The 21,902-nt window shown below is 40.0% G+C and overlaps 1 long non-coding RNA gene across 1 annotated transcript in view; it reads right to left on the bottom strand.

Annotated features, from left to right (window-relative positions):
- Window positions 1-563: 563 nt before the first annotated feature.
- The window catches only part of LOC132541331 (uncharacterized), a 43,104-nt gene continuing 21,765 nt past the window's right edge, over window positions 564-21,902 (bottom strand). The window contains exons 2-3 of the long non-coding RNA XR_009552503.1: window positions 9,381-9,468; window positions 564-927 (exon numbers count right to left, since the gene is read on the bottom strand). This is a non-coding gene — a long non-coding RNA (uncharacterized LOC132541331). The remainder of the gene's footprint in view (window positions 928-9,380; window positions 9,469-21,902) is intronic.

Raw genomic sequence — 21,902 nt, 5'->3', positions numbered from 1 at the left:
CTATCCCTCTGGGAGCATGGACCCAGGGTCATTGTGGGTTGCAGAAGGTAGAAGGTCTGGCTTCTGTAATTGCTTCCCCGCTAAACATGGGTGTTGACTGGTCGGTCCATACTCCCAGTTTGCCTCTCTCTTTCCCTAGTAGGGTGGGTCTCTGGGAAAGCGGAGCTCCAGGACACATTGGTGGGGTCTTCAGTCTAGGGAGCAGGATACCCTTTCTACGGGAGCTCTTTCCTTGCTCTTCCGGGTGTTCTCAGAATTCAGTTCCTTGTCCCTTTAGCATGGAGACCCATGTGACCTTGTTGGCCACCAGAAGGGTCCAATCTCAGCTTCTAGTCCTTTCTCCATATTTAAAGTCAGCAATAAAAAACCAAATGTTGCAAATTGATCCTCTTTTTATATATTCAATCCTCTGCCCTAGATGGGAAAAGACCCTTGCTTTTAATTTATATGTGATTAGACTAAACACACTCATCTCAGAGCTCATACCCTTAACTTCATTGCAAAGTCTCCAGGCACAGTCTCCAGTACACAGACTCCAAGCAGTGAGCTCTGGACAATTTTTATAGTGATTTTAATTTTATTTATTTATTTACTTATAAAATAAAAATATCAGCAAGACCATAAAACAAGATGGGTACGACTCCACACAGTTTCTACCACCCCTTCCTTTAAAAGCTTTCCTATTCTTTATCCCTCTGGGAGCATGGACCCAGGATCATTATGGGGTGCAGAAGGTGGAAGGTTTGGCTTCTGTAATTACTTCTCTGCTGAACATAGGTGTTGACAGGTTGATCCATACTCCCAGCCTGTTTCTATCTTTCCCTAGTGGGACAGGGCTCCAGAGAGATGGGGTTCCAGGATCCAATGGTGAAGCCATCTGTGCAGGGAAGTCAGGTGGGCATCATGGTAGCATCTGCAACTGGGTGGCTAAAAGGCATTCAGATATAAAGCAGATCAAATTGTTTAATAATAAGGAACCTAAAGGCAAAAATATAGCAGATAAGATTTGGAGTCTCCATTTTGGAAAAAGATAGTAGGTCTATTTTAGGTATATTCCAAGAGGCCCATGACTTTACTAATTTTTGCCTGAGCCCAACACCAACATGCAGGTGAACAAAAGTTACTGTCTGAGGAGATGGTATCACAGTTGGAAATAGGATAAGAAAGCTGGATCAGGAAAGAGAGTAGCTTCCAAATACTGTAAAAATATATAAATACTGTTACATGTAAAGCCCTTTGATTTGGTCTGGGGCCCATATTCAATACAAGAGTCTATGTAACCTCTGCATCCCTGTAGGTCTGAGTTTGAGTTCTGTGGTCACAGCTAGGGATGTTCTGGGCTTCACTCATTGCCAGACCCATCTTTCTTGAGTGGTAGACTATTTTAGCCTAACCTCCCTTCAGAGAAGGAGACAGTTCCTACCACTGTTGATCCACATTGAGGACAAGGTCCTATAGGAACCCACAAAAGCGTTCCTGATGGAGGTGATCAGTGACTATAGAGAGAGGGATCTGCTAGAGGTCTAGGCCCTTCATGTCTGTGTGGGAATCTCAGGGTTCCCTGACTAGGGCCTGGGGTGATGGGGTGGCCTGGTAGTATCCAAAAAAACCATCATTAAAATATACCAGTCTCTTTCCCTTATCCAGTTTTTGTAGTCCTTACTTTATCTGACAGGTTAGCCTTGGAGTGATTGAGGAACTTGAAGTAGGAAGTAGATAAAGAGGGTATCTAGGTCTAAGTAAAAATTATTTGATTAAGTACTTTATGTTGTCTTTTTTAGGTCTTTCTACTTGCTTGCTGCACTTACTGAGTCACTGCAAACTGTTGTGCACTTATACATTAAGGTATATATTTTCCCTTAACTTATGGATAGATGTGCACATGTGCTTAGTTTCAGTCTATATCTAGGTTCTGTGGCTTTGTTGGGAAATGCACCACTCACAATGTAATTAAAGAGTCCTATGAGCTAAGAAAGTTCTCACAGGAGTAATGGAGCAGAAGAGATGACATTCCATGCCTGGCATCTCTGGACACAATACAAAGTGAAACATGTCAAGGTGGAACTGGTTACACTGATTAGGTTGAGATCAGCAGATAAAGTATCAATTGGTATGAATCCAGAGAAGCATGCAGGAAAATGAGTCACACCCCAGAGGTTCCAGGACTATGAGAAATATGAGTTTTATAGAGAACAGGGAAGATTTCTGTGGTCTTAGAGTGTAAGAAGGCAATAGATAGTTATTATTACAACCAAGTTATTTGGAAATTTGGTTGACTTTAAGATCCCACTGTTAGCACTTGCTGTATCATACAAGACCTCACTATAATTTATGTCATTTAATGCTATTTACATATAGCTGTATCTTATATAGTGACATAGTCAGTTGCTTCTGGTCTAAAATTATAGGTGATTTAATATTTCAAAGAAAAAGTTATTATTAGAAATGTACTAACAATTTAAGCCCACTGTTAAAATTCAGTTAGGTTACCAATTTCAAGCCTTAAGTGCTTAGACCAAAGGAATACATACACTCAGAACTAGGGACTACACATCAAAAAGTTTGAGACAGTTAATCTATTTTTCCCCTCTCATATAAATAGTGATTTATAAGACTATAACTTAATAGGAATATATATGTATATATATATATATATATATATATATATATATATATATATATATAGTGTATATTAGCACCATTCCCACCACTAAAGGCCTGTTTCCCTCCCCCTAACCCCCCTATAGTGAAGCTGAAAAATCTACCTTACCCTCCACCCAGAGTTGTTTACTTTGGCGCAATACTCCAAACTCAATCAACTTCTGCTTTGCAATTCCCTTCCTATTCTTCTCTCACAACTTCTGTTTATGAGTGGGATAATCCCATACTCATCTTTGTCTTTCTGACTTAGCTCACTTAACATAATTCCTTCTAGCTCCATCCAAGATAGGTCAGAGAAGGTGAGTTCATTATCCTTAATAACTGAATAGTATTCCATTGTGTATATATACCACACTTTCTCAGCCATTCATCTGTTGTTGGGCACCTGGGTTGCTTCCAGGTTTTAGCTATTACAAATTGTGCTGCTATGAACATAGGTGTACACATAGCTTTTTGGATGGATGTGAATTTTTCCTTAAGATATATCCCTAGAAAAGGTGTTACTGGGTCATATGGAAGGTCCATGTCTAGCTTTGTGAGGGGTCTCCAGACTACTCTCCATAGAGGGTGGACCAATTTACATTCCCACCAACAGTGCAGGAGTGTTCCTTTATCCCCACAAACTCTCCAGCAGTTGTTGCTGCTGTCCTTTTTGATGTATGATGTTCTCACATGGGTGAGGGGGTATCTCATTGTTGTCTTTATTTGCATTTCTCTGACATCAGTGACCTGGAGTACCCATTTATTGGGGAAACTGACGATCCTTCCTAGCCAACTGAATCCACATGGATCCCAGTCACTTTCAAAGCCAGCAACAAGCAGACATCAGGCTCAACCTGACGCTGTTGACTGGCTACTGAAGAAGGGCAAATGCTAGAAGAAGAAGAACTGTGCAGAAGCTTTTCAGTTTGATGTAGTCCCATTGATTTGTTTTGGCTGAGTTTTCCTGGCAATTGGATTTATATCATCAAACATGCCCTTGAGGTTTAGATGGGAAAGTTTTTCACCAGTATTTTCCTCTAAGCATTTGATAGTTTCTGATCTAACATCCAGGTCCTTGATCCATTTGGAGTAGACTTTTGTTTCTGGAGAGATAAAGTGGTTCAGTTTCATTCTTCTGCATGTTTCAACTCAGCTTTCTCAGCTCTAGACATTTTTAAGTCATTATTCTGTCTAGAATATCATTTACCTAGAATCTGCCTACAAATGCTAAATTTGTAGATTCCTAAACCCTTTGATTTTCCAGGATGTTTATCACATGATTAAAAAAAACTTAACTGAAATTTAATTCACCTACAACATACAATGTATAATTCATTGTTTCCCCAACAAGAAACTATGCACCTATTAAACAAAGTTACCACATGATGCAACAATTAACACTAACTCTCCATTTGTCCCCAACCTTTTCAGTCCTAGACAATCATTGTGTGTTCACCTATTCCAGATATTTTATGCTAATGAGGTCATCTGACATGTGGTCTTTTTAGTATATAAATGCTATATAGATATACATATGTGTATGTTTCTAAGTGATTTTTTCAAGGGTCATCCACATTATAGCATGCCCCATGCTTAAGTTTTTCTTGCTAATAAATATTATTTGATTGTATGAATAGAGCACATTTTATTTTTCCATTCATCAGTGCGTGGACATTTTGAATTGTGAATAATGCTACTATTAACATGTATATGAATATGTGTTTTCTACACATATGTTTTCAATTCTCTTATGGGATATACATAAGAGTAGATTCATTGGGTCATGGTTTAACCTTCTGAGAAACTGCCAAACTGTTTTCCATAGTGGCTGCACCACTCAACTTTCCCTCCAGCTATTTGTGAGGCTGCTATTTCTTCACAGCCTCACCAACATTTGCTACTATCTGACGCTTGGACCCTAGTCCTCATAGTGGGTATAAAGTAGTGTCTCACTATGGCTTTGAGCTACATTTTTCTGATGGCTTAGGATGAGAAGCATCTTCTCATGTGTTTTTAGCCAATTTCTATGGAAAGATATCTAGTCAGATTATTTGCTTGTTTTTCAATTGGATCATAGTTTTATTATAAAGTTGCTAGAATTCTTTATATAGTTTATATATAAGTTTATTAACACATATATGATCAGCAAATTTTCTTCCCATCACATGGATTGTCTTCTCACTTTCTTGATGGCTTTCTCTGTAGCACAAGAGTTTTAAATTATGATGATGCTCAGTTTATCTACTTTTTCTTTTGTTATTAGTCTTGGTATCATATCTGAAAAAAGCTGTGTTTAACCCAATCTCATGGAAATGTTTTGCTTGGTTTTCATGTAAGGATTTGATAGTGTTAGTTCTTTTTTTTTATTTCTTCTTTTTTAAATTTCTTTATTGGGGAATTAATGTTTTACATTCGACAGTAAATACAACACTTTGTACATGCATAACATTTCCCAGTTTTCCATATAACAATACAACCCCCACTAGGTCCTCTGTCATCCTTTTTGGACCTGTATTCTCCCCCCTATCGACCCCTGAGTCTTTTACTTTGGTGCAATACACCAATTCCAGTTCAGGTTCTACTTGTATTTACGCTTCTGATCTTGTTTTTCAACTTCTGCCTGAGAGTGAGATCATCCCATATTCATTATTCTGTTTCTGCCTTATTTCACTTATCATGAATTTTTCAAGGTCCATCCAAGATGGACTGAAAACTATGAAGTCACCTTTTGAATAGCTGAGTGGTATTCCATTGTGTATATGTACCACAACTTGCTCAGCCACTCATCTGTTGTTGGACACCTGGGTTGCTTCCAGGTTTTGGCTATTGCAAATAGTGCTGCTAAGAACATATGTGTACATATATCTTTTTGGATGGATGTGTTGGGTTCCTTAGGATATATCCCCAGGAGAGGAATTGCAGGATCATAGGGTAAGTCCAATTCTAGTCTTCTGAGAGTTCTGCAGACTGTTCTCCACAGGGGTTGGACCAATTTACATTCCCACCAGCAGTGTAGGAGGGTTCTTTTGACCCCACAACCTCTCTAGCATTTGCTGCTGCTACCTTTTCTTATGTATGGCATTCTTACAGGAGTGAAGTGGTATTTCATTGTTGTCTTTATTTGCATTTCTGTGACAATCAAAGACTTGGAGCATTTTTCATGTGTTCCTTGGCCTTTTGGATCTCTTCTGTGGTGAATATTCTGTTCATGTCCTCTCCCCATTTTTGGATGGAGTCATTCATTTTTTTTCTTGTTGAGTTTGGCAAGCTCTTTATATACTTTGGTTATTAAACTTTTGTCTGATATATGGCATGTAAAGATCTTCTCCCATTCTGTGAGGGGTCTCTTGGTTTGGGAAGGGGTTTCTTTTGCTGTGAAGAAGCTTTTTAATTTGATGTAGTCCCATAGGTTTATGCTTGCCTTAGTCTTCTTTGTAATTGGATTCATTTCATTGAAAATGTCTTTAAAATTTATGCAGAAAAGAGTTCTGCCAATATTTTCACCTAAGTATTTGATAGTTTCTTGTCTAACATTCAAATCCTTGATCCACATGGAATTTGCTTTTGTATTTGGTGAAATATAGTGGTTCAGTTTCATTCTTCTGCATGTTTCAACCCATTTTTTCCAACACCATTTGTTGAAGAGACTCTGCTTTCCCCACTTAATATACTGGGTACCATTGTCAAAGATCAGGTATCCATAGGTGTGGGGACTTACTTCCATGCTCTCAATTCTATTCCACTGGTCATTGTGTCCATGTTCCAGTACCAAGCAGTTTTTATGACAGTGGCCCTATAATACAATTTGAAATCTGGGAGTGTGATGCCTCCAGTTCTGTTCTTTCTTCTCAAGATTCTTTTGGCAATTCTAGGTCTTTTCTGGTTCCAGATAAACATTTGTAGCATTTGTTCTATTCTCCTAAAAAACGTGTTTGGGATCTTGATGGAGATAGCATTAAATTTGTATATGGCTCTGGGTAGTATATTCATTTTGATGATGTTAATTTTTCCAACCCATGAACATGGAATATCTTTCCACTTCTTTGTGTCTTTTTCAATTTCCTTGAGTAGTGACTCATAATTTTCAGTATACAAGTCTTTCACTTCTTTGGTTAGGTTTATTCCTAGATATTTTTTGTTGTTGTTGCTGTAGTAAAAGGAATTGATTTCTGGATTTCACGTTCTTTTAACTTAGTGTTTGCGTAGAGGAATGACACTGACTTTTGAATGTTAATTTTGTAGCCTGACTGTATTGCCTGACGATTTCCAAAAGCTTTTTGCTGGATTCCTTAGGTTTTTCTATATATACTATCATGTCATCTGCAAATAGGGAGAGTTTGACTTCTTCTCTTCCAATCTGTATGCCTTTAATTCCTTGCTCCTGCCTGATTGCTATGGCAAGAACTTCCAACACTATGTTGAATAATAATGTTGATAGTAGGCAGCAGCTCTGTCTAGTACCTGATCTGAGGAGAAATGTTTCCAGTTTTTCACCATTGAGTATGATGTTGGCTATAGGTTTGCTATATACTATATACTATATACTCCACTATCTTCAGGAATTTTCCATCTATTCCCATCTTTTGTTAGCGTTTTGTTTATAAAGGGATGTTGTATTTTATCAAAGGCTTTCTCTGCATCTATTGATATGACCATGTGGTTTTTGGTCTTGCTTTTATTGATGTGGTGGATCATGTTGATTGACTTACGTCAAACCAACCTTGCATCCCTGGGATAAACCCCACTTGGTCATGATGAACAGTCTTTTTAATATATTGCTGTATCTGGTTGGCTAGAATTTTTTTCAATATTAGTGTTAGTTCTTATATTTAGACTTAAGATCTAATATTTGTTAATTTGGATAGATAATGTGAGAGTCAAAGAATTCAATTCCATTCTTTTGTGCACAAATGTCCATTTGTAATAGAATGCTCTGATGACCTGTTACATGTTCCCCCAAACCATCTGCATGGCTAGCAATGTAATATTGAGGTGGCAAAGCCTCTATCTATTCAGTGAGACAGACCCAGAAGATCAATGCCTAGCAAGCAGAAAACATTCAAAAGCTGTTTGTCAAATGAGTGTGATGTACAGTGAGATATAGCGCCTCCAAGTTCACATGCAGGAGCTCCCTTCATTTTGCACATGACCATGAGTATCTTTGCCACATTTCCTCCAGCTACAGTCTAAAGTGGACATTGGTACCCTTGGGTTAAAGGCACAAACTAGCAATGTTGCTACTGCCTAAGTCATATCTTGGGGAAAATAAAACAAAAACAAGCAAAAAACAACTACTAAATTTGGGTTTGAAGTTTCCTGGTGGGTAGGGGATGAAAATAGGAGCTTGGTGAGCAGCTTAGCACCTAGACTGGGTATGAACCAGCATCAGAGACCTTGAATAACAAAGCAAGAGACACTTGTCCCTCAAGGTCAACATTTCATGCCTTGAGTTTCAAGAGGCAAAAGAAGGGAAAGATTCTTGGCTAGAAGATAAAATGAAAAGATAAAAGTGCTGGCAGCCACCCCAGAATTCTCTGCGCCAGCCAATTTTTTAAAGCAGCCTGCATTGAGCCTGGGAAAGGATGGAGCACCCTTTTGGTGGAAATGTGATGGTCAGCAGGACCTCCTGGGACAGAGACTGCCTTCCTGTTGGCTTTGCCAGGAAGCAAGTGCTTTCTACATTGCCCAGCCTGACTCTGCAGTGGCCTGATCAGGGGCCAGGAGAGTGAGAGCAGCTCCCACATGGCTACAGTATCACAGCAGGGAATAATCTACCTTCATCAGCTTTTCACTTTGCTCCTTCTTCTAGTCCAGGAAAAACAGGCAAGGTACCCTTTATGCCATCACCCAGTGTTAAATGCCACTGTGGCAGGCTGGGCAGCATAGCTGTGAACAAGGTCCCTGTTTTCAAGAAACTTATATTCTTCTGCACATCAGGGGCTGTACTAGGCAGACAGGGAATAAACAAGGATTGAAATCAAAGTTGTGAATAATGCTACTGTGAAACCACTGCCTTGTTCAGAAGGCTTCTCTAAGGGGTGACTAGGAGCAGAGGGAGTGAGGCCAGCTATATAAGCTGGGGGAAGAGTGTTCCAGGCAGAGAGAACAGGATGTCCAGAGGTCCTGTTGCAGGAGATGGCTTGGCATCCCTGAAGAACTGAAATGAGGCCAGCATGGCGAGAACATGGTGCAAGAGACAGCCCCAGAATTGGCTGTCAGAGATGGGATACAGGACCTCATCAGCCTTGGTGAGGAATGTGAGTTTTATTCTAATTTGTAACTGGAGGCTCTGAGTATTTCTGTTTATCCTTACTGCTCCAGTCATGAACAGTGAAACTTTATTGGAGTGACACCATGGATCAAACACAGGCCTCATACATGCAAAGCATGTGTTCTACCACTAGCTACATCCTTGGCCCTTTGCTGTTTAAAAAAAGAAGGAACTCCCTGAAAAGATGGCATTTGAATTTGATCATAGACCAAGAGAGGTAGGTTCTGTGGGCAGAGTGAAAGGGTTTCATGGTCAAGGTGGGAATTTCAAGAACTCCAGGGAAATGTTCTTGCATGAAGATGTTTGTTTGTTTATTTGTATTTTCATTTTGTAACCAGGACCTCAAAATACCCCTGTGGCTCCTTTGTATTAATAGTGTTTTTATCTCTCCACTGCTTTACACACAGTGGGTATTCAATAAACAAGTGGGACACCCACTTGTTTACATACAAAAATGTGTACATACCTTGTCAAATCTGATATCTGATTATTCATGGATTTGTTTAAGTATACCCAGAGGCAGAGCAGGAAAGGAGAAGATTGTCATTTTGTAGCTGAGGAAGCAAGAGGAAAGAACAAAGGGATTATTTGGAGTCAAAGACTTCTTCCTCTTTTTAAATATCCATTCATCTATTTTTGGTTAGCACTGGAGCTTCACTGCTCCAGGTTGATTTTTCAGAAAGACACCACAGCACCAAAGCTTCCTTCAGTGTTGTAGGTGCCAGGTTCCAACCTGTGTCATGTCCTTGAAAAAGCAAGTGCACTATCCAGGTGAGATATCTTGTCAGCCTGGGTTCTTCCTTTACATAAAGTATGTTCATCTCCTACCTGCAACAATGACCTTTTATCACAAAAACTAGGAACAACAAAGGTTGGTAGGATATAGAGAAAAGGGAAACCTTGTACATTGTTGCTATGAATGTAAACTGGTTCAGTCTCTTTGGAAGTAAGTACGGAGGATTCTTAAGTGCTAAAAATAGACTTAGCATATGATCCAGCAATTCTACTGCTCACATAACAACATTCATTCAAAAGGATAAATGCATGCCTATTTTCATTTCAGTGCACTTACAGTAGTCAAGATATGGAGACAATGTAAGTTCCCAACAACAGATGAGTGAGTGATACACAATGGAATATTACTCATCTCTGAGAAAAAAGGAAATGAGATCTTGCCTCTTGAGATAGCATGGACAGAGTTGGAATACCTTGTAAATGCTAATTGAAATGAATCAGAAAGAGAAATACAAGCATTGAATGATTATACTCATATATAGTCTATGAAGAAATAAAGCAGGATGAGTTGGGCAAGTGGTGTACCTGGTTAAGTGCACACACTACCATGCATGAGAAGCCTGGTTTGAGCCTCTATTCCCCACCTGCAGGGGAGAAACTTCATGAACGGTGAAGCAGGTCTACAGGTGTCTCTCTTTCTCTCTCTCCCTGCTTAGCTTTATTTATTTATTTATTTATTTATTTATTTACTGGATAAAGACAGCCAAAAATCAAGAGGGGAGGAGAGGATGGAAAGAGAGAGACAGACTTGCAAACCTGCTTCACCACTCACGAAGCTTCCTCCTGCAGGTGGGGGCTGGGGACTGAGTTCTTGCAGGTTGTATCTGCACTCAACCAGGTGTGCCACCACCCAGCCCCTCCATTTCTATCTGTCCTACCAAAAAAAAAAAAAGAAGAAGAAGAAAGAGTGAAAGAAAGAAAAAACAAAAAGGAAAGTAGAAGCCAGGAAAGGAAAGAAAATTACAAGGAAGAAAGAAGCAGTGGATTTGTTGTGCAGGCAAAAAAAAAAACCAAGAAAGAAAGAAAAAGCAAAGAAAGAGGAGAAAAGAAAAAAAAAAAAAAAGGAGGACAGACAAAGCTATCCCTTGGATTCAGACTGAAGAATTGAATTCCCAGTGGGAAGGGCATAGGGACTAAAGGGGTGAAGGGGACCCAACAGATGGTGATGGAAGGATTTCAACACTTTGATGATGAGCATGGTGTGACAACTTACATTGAAGAAGTTGAAGAAGGACTTCTCAAACCTATGCCATAGTGTAAAGTAGCGTTTCTTCAATTGTCGGGCTAGAGACACGGGAGACAGATGACTCAGGAACCAAACTCGTGGTGGCAAGGCAATTCAATCTTTATTCATCTGAACGCCCCAGAGTTGGGTGGTAGCACACTTGGTTAAGCCACATGGCACAAACCGCAATTGCCAGCATCAGCCTCCCCATCAGCCCATACACTCCTCTAGCCCAGAAAAATGGAAGAGGCAAATCAGAAATGGAAGTAGCTTGACAATACCATACATGGTTAGGAAAGGGGCAGAGAAAGGTAAAAGGGGGCTGGGAAAGGTAGGGACTTCCTTAGCAACTGTTGCTAGGGGTTTAACTAGTAGGATTAATTCTTCTTCTAGCGTTTGCCCTTCTTCCGTAGCCAGTCAACAGCGTCAGGTTGAAATCTGTCAGGAGCTGCTTGTTGCTGGCTTTGAAAGTGACTGGGATCCATGTGGATTCAGTCGGCTAGGAAGGATCGTCAGTTTCCCCAATGAATGGGTACTCGTGGGATGCACCACGAGAAGGTCGATCCAATGCATCCCGTAGGATTAATAATATCCTACAGTCTTGAAGGTAGGAAAAGAATATATTAAATGAGCAGAATGGGTGGGGGGATAGGGAGGAGGCCTTAAGTCATTTGTTAGACAAAGCAGAAGATTGATGTATAGATAATAAAAGGATGGGCCATAGTATCAAGGAATGCAGGGTGGAGCAGGGGTAGTGGCTTAATGTTTTAAGGAATGCCGGGCTCCTGGAGGCAGAAAAATGCAGGGTTTCTGGAGACAGGGAGGGAATAACAGGGAGGCAAAAAACTGAGTCTGTGCCTCTTCCAAGCTCTACCTCACAAGAGGGAGTCTAATAGGAAGATTCATTTCCTCAGTTTCCCATTATTCAATTGGAAAAGACTCACCACGTTCAACCTATTTCTCACAGTATACCCAGCATTCAATAAAAAAAAAAAGAAAAGAAAAGAAAAAGAAAATCCACTCTAAGTATGGCTCTGTCATCTCTGTGCCCTCCCTGGGCATTGCTCAGAGCAGAATGGCACCACATGATTGCACAGTCATCGACATACCATGCAAGAATTCCAGGGAAGAAAGCATGTGCCTTGCATTGAAGGCAAAAGCTACCCTCCTGATCCTTCTTGGGTGAGGGTGGGTTTCAGTAGATAAGACAAAAGGTCTAAGAGATGGAAGTCATTGCAAAAGATGTATTCATCCAGAAAGGAATGTCACTGTGACATATTTGTGTACCATCAACCAGCCCCCTCCTTTCTTCTTTTTTCAAGAGCAAGTTCTAAAACACATGAGATTTCTTTTTAGCCCTTCAAATGCAGCAAATAATTCTGTTAACTTAGGTCTTAAAGAAAACAAACAACCCCCACATACAACCTCTTTGAGTCTCCTCTACTCACAAGAAGCACTTTGCATACACCAGGTGGAAGGCAGGTTGACTCTCAGCTGCTTTCATTGCCCACCTTATGCAGAGTTCATACATGACAACCCCTCTGTCTCTTGTATGCTCAGCAACAGGAAGGGAAACTGGGTTAAACCTGGAGGTGGTTTTCTGCCTGGAAGTTGATCAAATATATCACCAGTAGAATTGATCTCAGTGTCTATCCTTTTTGTAGGATGGAATGGGAGTTCTGTCTGGCCAGGAGTGGAGCTGCCGAGGGAGAAGCTTTAGATTACTGTCTGACTCAGAAGGTTCCACATGTCTTAACTCATAAAAAGGCCCTGAACCTTTAGAGAGCAAAACATCTGCATTGGGAGTGTTAAATGTGTCACATTGTTAGAAAGAAAAGAAACTTTTTGCTGAAATTATGAATGTAAGGAATTTTTAAATGAGATCATCCTGAGTTAGTGTGGACATGGGTTTTTTGTTTGTTTTAAGAAGAGATGAAAAGGGAAAAGAAAGGCACACACAAAAGGGGAAAGGGTAGACAGAGACAAAGATTGGAGTGATAGCTTTTCTTTTCTGACAAAGAATTTAAAGTAATGCTGACAAACACTAGGAGAGAGATGGGGCATGGATTCTCCCAATGAGCCTCCACAACAATCCTATTCATTCATCATATGAATTAATTAGTTTACATTGTCACCAGGGTTATCACTGTGACTTGGTGCCTGTGTAATGACTACACTGCTCCAGGAAGTGTAGTCTTGCCTTTTCTTTTCTCTTTCTTTTTCTTTACTCTGATGGAGACAGAAAGAAACAGCAGGAGGGGAGGAGCGAGGGAGGAAGAGAGCTGCAGGACTTCTCCACTGTTCCTGATGCCCCCCTTACCCCCATAGGAGTGAATCTGGGACTTGAACCCAGGTCCTCATACATAGTAACTTCTGTATTCTTTTTTAAAATTTTATTTTTTATTAGATGGAGACAAAGAGAAATTGAGGGGAAGGGGAGATAGAAATGGAAAGAGACAGAGAGACACCTGCAGCCCTGCTTCACCACTTGTGAAGCTTTCCCCCTGCAGGTGGGGACCAGGGGCTTGTGTGTTGGCAGTGTGTGTTTAACCAGGTGCGCCACCGCCTGACCCCGTAACTTCTGTATTCTACTGGGCACACCACCACCCACCTCCAACATCTAGATTGCAAACTTTGACCTCTAAAACTGTGAGACAGTGTGTGTGTGTGTGTGTGTGTGTGTGTGTGTGTGTGTGTGTGTGTGTGTGTGAGAGAGAGAGAGAGAGAGAGAGAGGGAGAGAGAGAGAAAGAAAGAAGTGTATCATCATGCCATTTATAATAATAATATTTTGTCTTTTTCATTTTTATGCCAGGGATCAAACCCAGGACTAGTGCTAAGCCATCTCCTTACCACTAAATTTCTGTTTTAAGCTAAAAATTAAGTGACAATGTATTACAGCAGCCATGGGAACTAATTCAGATGACATCCTAAGTCTTTTTTTTTTTTTAATTTAAGAAAGGATTAACAAAACCATGGGGTAGGAGAGGTACAATTCCACACAATTCCCACCACCCAATCTCCTAGGTCTTAAAATAGGAGGGGCTGATAGAGACTTGCTTTAGATTCTAAACCTGGCATATATGGTCTTACTTTGGTGACATGAAAGCCACCTGGTATCTGTCCTGCTTTCAGAGAGTTACAATTTCTTAGACCACATCTGTGTATCTTCTCAGGATGGGAAATTAAGAAGCAGAGCAGAGATTCGACTTCCAGAGGCAGAGCTATGAGCAGCAGATGGCTTTCTCTCCTCTCCTCTCCTCTTCTCTCCTCTCCCGGATCAACTAAGAATACCAAAGGAGACCACCTGGGACCAAAACAAGACAGGACTAGAATGACCACAGGAACCCAGTAAATCACCAGTGAGTACAAACATGTGTGGCTGGTGACAGAGAGGAGAGAGGAGCCTAAGGAGAGATTAAGTGACTGCTAGCAGTTCAGCAGTTTATCAGTTGAGACACCACCTCCAGTCTGCTCCACCAACAAAGGGACAGCTTAAGGGAGGAGAGGACTCCCCAGAGACTCACCAAGTGCAACTCTGAGTCTCCATTGCTACTACCCTCAGAATCTGGAGCAGCGACAGGGAGGGACACCAGGGGACAGAGATCTAACCAGGAAACTCAGAAGACCTATACCTTGGTGACATAGCTGAGGGGCTGTGAAAGTCTCTTTGTATAACCACTGGATTATCTCTGCCATACCCTGCTTTATCTCTTGGTCAGGAGTCAGTGATTAAGCTAAGAAGCCTATTGATAGTTTAAAAGCTCTCGGGCTCCCATAGCCTACAGGGAAGAAAAAAAAAAAGAGGCTTTTAAACCACCAAGCTCCAACTCAGGGATTGAAACAACTGTTAACTTCCACTACTGTGAACCCTTTAATTAACTTACTTAGACACAAGTTAATCCAGGCAATAGTGATCAATAATTTGAAAAGTACTGATAAAGGGAACTCATAACATAATATATAAAATGGTTAAAACAACAAGAAAAAATATTGGAGAATCGAATCAGGACAAGAGTCCAGCTAAAAGTCCTCCAGAGGGTGAAGCAAAAAATAACGAGTTCAACATCCAAACATTAGCTAAGGAAATAAAAACAGGAGTGAGTAAAGAATTTGAAAAAATTATAATCAGAAATGCAGGAACAACAAATGAGAATACGGAAGAAAATACTAATTATCTCATGGTTATTAGAGAGCTGAAAGCTGAAATTGCTAACCTAAGAATGCAACTAGCTGAATAAGCTAAAACAGTATCAGAGCAGGGCAACAAAATAGAGCAGGGCAACAAAATAGATGAACTCCAGAAAACAGTAGAGGGCAGAGAGAATAGAATCTATGAGGCTGAAGACAGAATTAGCAAGATTGAGGATGAATTAGAGTCAACTAAAAAAAAAAGAGATCTCAAAAAGAGATTAAGAGATGCTGAAAACAACAACAGAGTCCTATGGGATGACTTCAAAAGAAACAATATACGCATTATTGGCATACCAGTGGAAGAAAGAAAAGGAGAGGAAGAAAGCATTTTCCAGGCCATAGTAGCTGAAAACTTCTCTAGTCTAGACAACATCAAAGACATAAAGATTCAAGAAGCCCAGAGGGTCCCAAAAAGAATTAACCCAGACCTAAAGACAACAAGGCATATCATACTTAGAATGGAAAGGAATAAAGATAAAGAAAGGATCCTGAAGGCTGCAAGAGAAAAACAAAGAGTCACCTACAAAGGAAAACCCATAAGATTAGCAGCAGACTTCTCCATGCACACTACAGGCCAGAAGAGAACGGCAAGATATCTATCGAGTGCTCAATGAAAAAGGCTTTCAGCCAAGAATACTATATCCTGCTAGACTGTCATTCAGACTAGATGGAGGCATCAAAACCTTCTCAGACAAGCAACAGTTGAAGGAATCAACCATCACCAAGCCTGCCCTGAAAGAAGTTCTGAAAGGTCTCCTATAAACAACCAGACCACCACAAATAGGACATATATCAAAACACTCTAAAACTCTACAAGAATGGCATTAAAATATCTTCAGTCTTTGATATCAATAAATGTAAATGGTCTGAATTGACCTATTAAAAGACACAGAGTAGGAAGATGGATCAGAAAACACAACCCAACAATATGCTGTCTACAGGAAACCCACCTGACTCAACAAGAAAAACACAGACTTAAAGTGAAAAGATGGAAAACTATCATACAAGCCAATGGCCCACAAAAAAGGGCAGGAACAGCTATTCTCATATCTGACATGATAGACTTTAAAACAGATAAGATTAAAAAAGATAGGAATGGACACTACTTAATGCTCAGAGGATCAATCAAGAGGACTTAACAATTATTAACATCTATGTACCCAATGAGAAGCCATCTAAATACATCAAACTTCTACTGAAAGAGTTACAGCAATATATTAACAGTAACACAATCATAGTAGGGGACTTCAACACCCCACTCTCTCAACTTGACAGATCATCCAGGAAGAAAATCAATAAAGACATAAGGGAGCAAAATGAAGAGATAGATAAACTAAAGCTATTGAATATTTTCAGAGTCATTCATCCCAAGAAACTGGAATACACATTTTACTCAAATCCACATGGATCATTCTCAAGGATAGACCATATGTTAGGCCACAAAGACAGCATCAGGCAAATCAAGAGCATTGAAATCATCCCAAGCATCTTCTCAGACCACAGTGGAACTAAACTAACACTTACCAATCAACAAAAGATTAGTAACAGTCCCAAAATGTGGAAGCTCAACAGTACACTTCTTAACAACTTCTGGGTCAAAGAGGAAATCAAGGAAGAAATCAAAATGTTTCGAGAATTCAATGAAAATGAAGACACAAGCTATCAAAATATTTGGGACACAGCTAAAGCAGTCCTAAGAGGGAAGTTCATAGCTATACAAGCACACATTAGGAAACAAGAAAAAGCACAAATAAACAGCCTGATTGCACATCTTAAAGACCTAGAAGAAGAACAACAAAGGAACCCCAAAGCAACCAGAAGGACAGAAATCACTAAAGTTAGGACAGAAATAAATAACATTGAGAATAGGAAAACCATACAAAAGATCAACAAAAGTAAATTTTGGTTCTTCGAAAGAGTAAACAAAATCAACAAACCTTTAGCCAGACTCACAAAACAAAAAAACAAAAAAGACCCAAATAAATCGGATAGTAAATGAAAGAGGAGATATCACAACAGAAACTGCAGAAATTCAACATATCATGTGAGGCTTCTATGAACAACTATATGCCACCAAGCTAGAGAACCTGGAAGAAATGGACGATTTCCTATATACCTACCAACTTCCAAAACTAAGTAAAGAGGAAGTGGATAACATGAACAGGCCCATCACAGCTAATGAAATTGAAACAGTTATCAAAAATCTTCCCAAAAATAAAAGTCCTGGACCAGATGGTTTTACAAATGAATTCTACAAAACTTTCAAAGAAGAACTAATACCTCTACTTTTAAAAGTCTTCCAGAAGATTGAAGACACTGGAATACTCCCTGCCAACCTTCTATGAAGCCAACATCACCCTGATACCAAAAGCAGACAGGGACACAACCAAAAAAGAAAACTACAGACCAATATCTCTGATGAACATAGATGCAAAAATATTGAACAAAATTCTAGCCAACCGGATACAATAGTATATCAAAAAGATTGTTCATCATGACCAAGTGGGGTTTATCCCAAGCATGCAAGGTTGGTTTAATATACGTAAATCATTCAATGTGATCCACCACATCAACAAAAGCAAGACCAAAAACCACATGGTCATATCAATAGATGCAGAGAAAGCCTTTGACAAAATACAACATCCCTTTATGATCAAAACACTACAAAAAAAGGGAATAGATGGAAAATTCCTGAAGATAGTGGAGTCTATATATAGCAAACCTACAGCCAACATCATACTCAATGGTGAAAAACTGTAAGCATTTCTCCTCAGATCAGGTACTAGACAGGGCTGCCCACTATCACCATTACTATTCAACATAGTGTTGGAAGTTCTTGCCATAGCAATCAGGCAGGAGCAAGGAATTAAAGGCATACAGATTGGAAGAGAAGAAGTCAAACTCTCCTTATTTGCAGATGACATGATAGTATACATGGAAAAACCTAAGGAATCCAGCAAGAAGCTTTTAGAAATCATCAGGCAATACAGTAATGTGTCAGGCTATAAAATTAATATTCAAAAGTCAGTGTCATTCCTCTATGCACACACTAAGTTAGAAGAAACTGAAATCCAGAAATCAGTTCCTTTTACTATAGCAACAAAAACAATAAAATATCTAGGAATAAACCTAACCAAAGAAGTGAAAGACTTGTATACTGAAAATTATGAGTCACTACTCAAGGAAATTGAAAAAGACACAAAGAAGTGGAAAGATATTCCATGTTCATGGGTTGGAAAAATTAACATCATCAAAATGAATATATTACCCAGAGCCATCTACAAATTTAACGCTATCCCCATCAAGATCCCAAGCACATTTTTTAGGAGAATAGAACAAATGCTACAAATGTTTATCTGGAACCAGAAAAGACCTAGAATTGCCAAAACAATCTTAAGAAAAAAGAACAGAACCAGAGGCATCACACTCCCAGATCTCAAACTGTATTATAGGGCCATTGTCATCAAAACTGCTTGGTACTAGAACATGAATAGACACACTGACCAGTGGAATAGAATTGAGAGCCCAGAAATGAAGCCCCACACCTATGGACATCTAATCTTTGACAAAGGTGCCCAGACTATTACATGGGGAAAGCAGAGTCTCTTCAACAAATGGTGCTGGAAACAATGGGTTGAAACATGCAAAAGAATGAAACTGAATCACTGTATTTCACCGAATACAAAAGTAAATTCCAAGTGGATCAAGGACTTGGATGTTAGACCACAAACTATCAAATACTTAGAGGAAAATATTGGCAGAACTCTTTTCCACATAAATTTTAAAGACATTTTCAATGAAATGAATCCAATTACAAAGAAGACTAAGGCAAGTATAAACCTATGGGACTACATCAAATTAAAAAGCTTCTTCACAGCAAAAGAAACCACTACCCAAACCAAGAGACCCCTCACAGAATGGGAGAAGATCTTTACATGCCATACATCAGATAAGAGTTTAATAACCAACATATATAAAGAGCTTGCCAGACTCAACAAGACAACAAATAACCCCATCCAAAAATGGGGGGAGGACTTGGACAGAATATTCACCACAGAAGAGATCCAAAACACCGAGAAACACATGAAAAAATGCTCCAAGTCTCTGATTGTCAGAGAAATGCAAATAAAGACAACAATGAGATACCACTTCACTCCTGTGAGAATGTCATACATCAAAAAAGGTAACAGCAGCAAATGCTGGAGAGGGTGTGGGGTCAAAGGAACCCTCCTGCACTGCTGGTGGGAATGTAAATTGGTCCAACCTCTGTGGAGAACAGTCTGGAGAACTCTCAGAAGGCTAGAAATGGATCTACCCTACAACCCTGCAATTCCACTCCTGGGGATATATCCTAAGGAACCCAAATATATATCCTAAGGAATCCAAAAAGATCTGTGTACACATATGTTCTTGGCAGTACAATTTGTAATAGCCAAAACCTGGAAGCAACCCAGGTGTCCAACAACAGATGAGTGGCTGAGCAAGTTGTGGTCTATATACACAAAGGAATACTACTCAGCTGTAAAAAATGGTGACTTCACCATTTTCAGCCAATCTTGGATGGACCTTGAAAAATTCATGTTGAGTGAAATAAGTCAGAAACAGAAGGATGAATATGGGATGATCTCACTCTCAGGCAGAAGTTGAAAAACAAGATCAGAAAAGAAAACACAAGTAGAACCTGAAATGGAATTGGCATATTGCACCAAAGTAAAAGACTCTGGGGTAGGAGTGGGTGGGTGGGGAGAATACAGGTCCATGAAGGATGATAAATGACATAGTGGGGGTTGTATTGTTAAATGGGAAACTGGGGAATGCTATGCATGTACAAACTATTGTATTTACTGTTGAATGTAAAACATTAATTCCCCAATAAAGAAATAAATTTAAAAAAAAAAAAGAAGAAGAAGAAGAGCAGAGAAGTAAACTTCAAGGTCATTTGAGGAAGTGGCAGAGGCAGTGGATTCACCTCAGTGGGAAGATCATAAGACAGAGACCCTGAAGACCCAAAGTCTCATCAAGGTTTGTTATCTTCTAATTGGGTGAGCTTGAATGATTTTATGATTTCTTGGGTCTCAGATCTCTTGGACCCTTTCCCCTATGATACTCCTTGCATTGTCTCCCCAACCCTTCTCTGCAGGTGGGAACGCAGCACAAAGGGAGCAAGTGCCAATAGTTGGACCATGACCTGTTCTCAGCATGTCTGCTAGTATATTAGGGAATATACTAGCAGACAACCCAACATATTGGTCCAAGCCTGAGAACCAAGAAGGCAGGTGAGAGTGGCCACTGTACTGCAGTCCCCACAGTGGCCTTGATGCACTGCAGCAGCCTGGCAGCATATGTCCCAGGCAGGACATGGCAGTAGATTCTCCCCCCACCCTAAAACATACCTCCCAGCCTGTTTAGAAGCAAGTCACACACCAAATCTCACTCTAATAATGAGATCTGAATGATACTGATGCTCTTGGTCTTTCTGCACAATTTATTTAGAAAAGGACTTTTATACACAAGTGTACGCGTGCGTACACACACACACACACACACACACACACACACACACACACACGCACAGAGTTATTTCCAAAGTCTGGGAAACCACACTTCTTCCCTCACCCTCTACTACTACTTGGTTTATGGATTCTGTGTTATTTCTTAAGGACTATAATGGGATGTGCTATTTTAACCATATCTGCATTTGAGCACTTTTAATTTGAGCACTTTGTAATTTCCCCCAATTAGATCCCTTTCTCTATCTTAAGTAATATTAACTAGCAATCAAGAAAGAGGGGGAGAAAGCTTTAGTAACCATGAATGCATCATTTCAAAATTTACACTCTGTGGACTATCTTATACATTTCATGTGCATGTTTTTTTTTTTAATTGGGGATTCTCTAAAAGGAAAGGAAAGCAAAAAAAAAAAAAAAGCAATTTCCCAAACTGTTAAAAAATGTTCCAGTAGGTGGTAGAAATATTCTTATTGTTCTAAATTTAGGTCTGTCTCTGCTGATCCTCACCACCTTTTTTTTTTTTCTTTTAATGAAGTAATGGGATCAACCTGCATGAAGCAAAACCAACCATCACTTATTGTCTCTGTTCTTTCTTGGCATTAGACTGCAGTCCTCAAACTTCTGAACAAGTCTCACCTTCTGCACTACTTGGTTGAAGAAGGAATTTCTGGTAGGTGTGTGTGTGTGTGTGTGTGTGTGTGTGTGTGTGTAGGTTCTTTGGAGACTTTCCAAGTCTCTATAAGAGCAGGCATCTTGCAGTGTCAGGGGTTTAAATGGCAAACGCTAGAAGAAGAAGGGGTTTAAATAAAACCAGGGGGAGGGAGAACCACCATCCCCCCCCCCACACACACACACACACACACACTCCTTGCCTGCAGCATTGGCTCCTGGCAGCAGCATCTGGTGCAGGGACCCAGCTGACACTTCTTATTTTGGGCCCTGCCTCCCCAGCAGCAGTCTGCAACTTGCCGGCATTCTGGCAGGACAGCAGTGGCTGAGCCAAGATGAGAGAAAAGAGAAGTAAGAGGTAACTTCCAGGGAGGGGTGTGTTGGTATCTGGGTGCTGGATCTGCTTGTTTTACATGTTCTTAAGACAACCAGCTGAAGACAACCAGCCATAAACTCCCATTTCCTTGGGTTTTCAGAAGAGCTTTCTCCTCTGAGAAAAGGTCATCACTCTTTCTGCACTTTACAGAAACTCCAGGCTGGCTGAAGTTTATCCAGGGTTCCCCATCTCCCCCTCCCCCAAGGTTTTACAGCTCAGCC

Source organism: Erinaceus europaeus, chromosome 11, assembly GCF_950295315.1.
Source record: "Erinaceus europaeus chromosome 11, mEriEur2.1, whole genome shotgun sequence".
Lineage (NCBI taxonomy): Eukaryota > Metazoa > Chordata > Mammalia > Eulipotyphla > Erinaceidae > Erinaceus > Erinaceus europaeus.
This window is presented reverse-complemented; position numbering and strand designations above follow the sequence as displayed.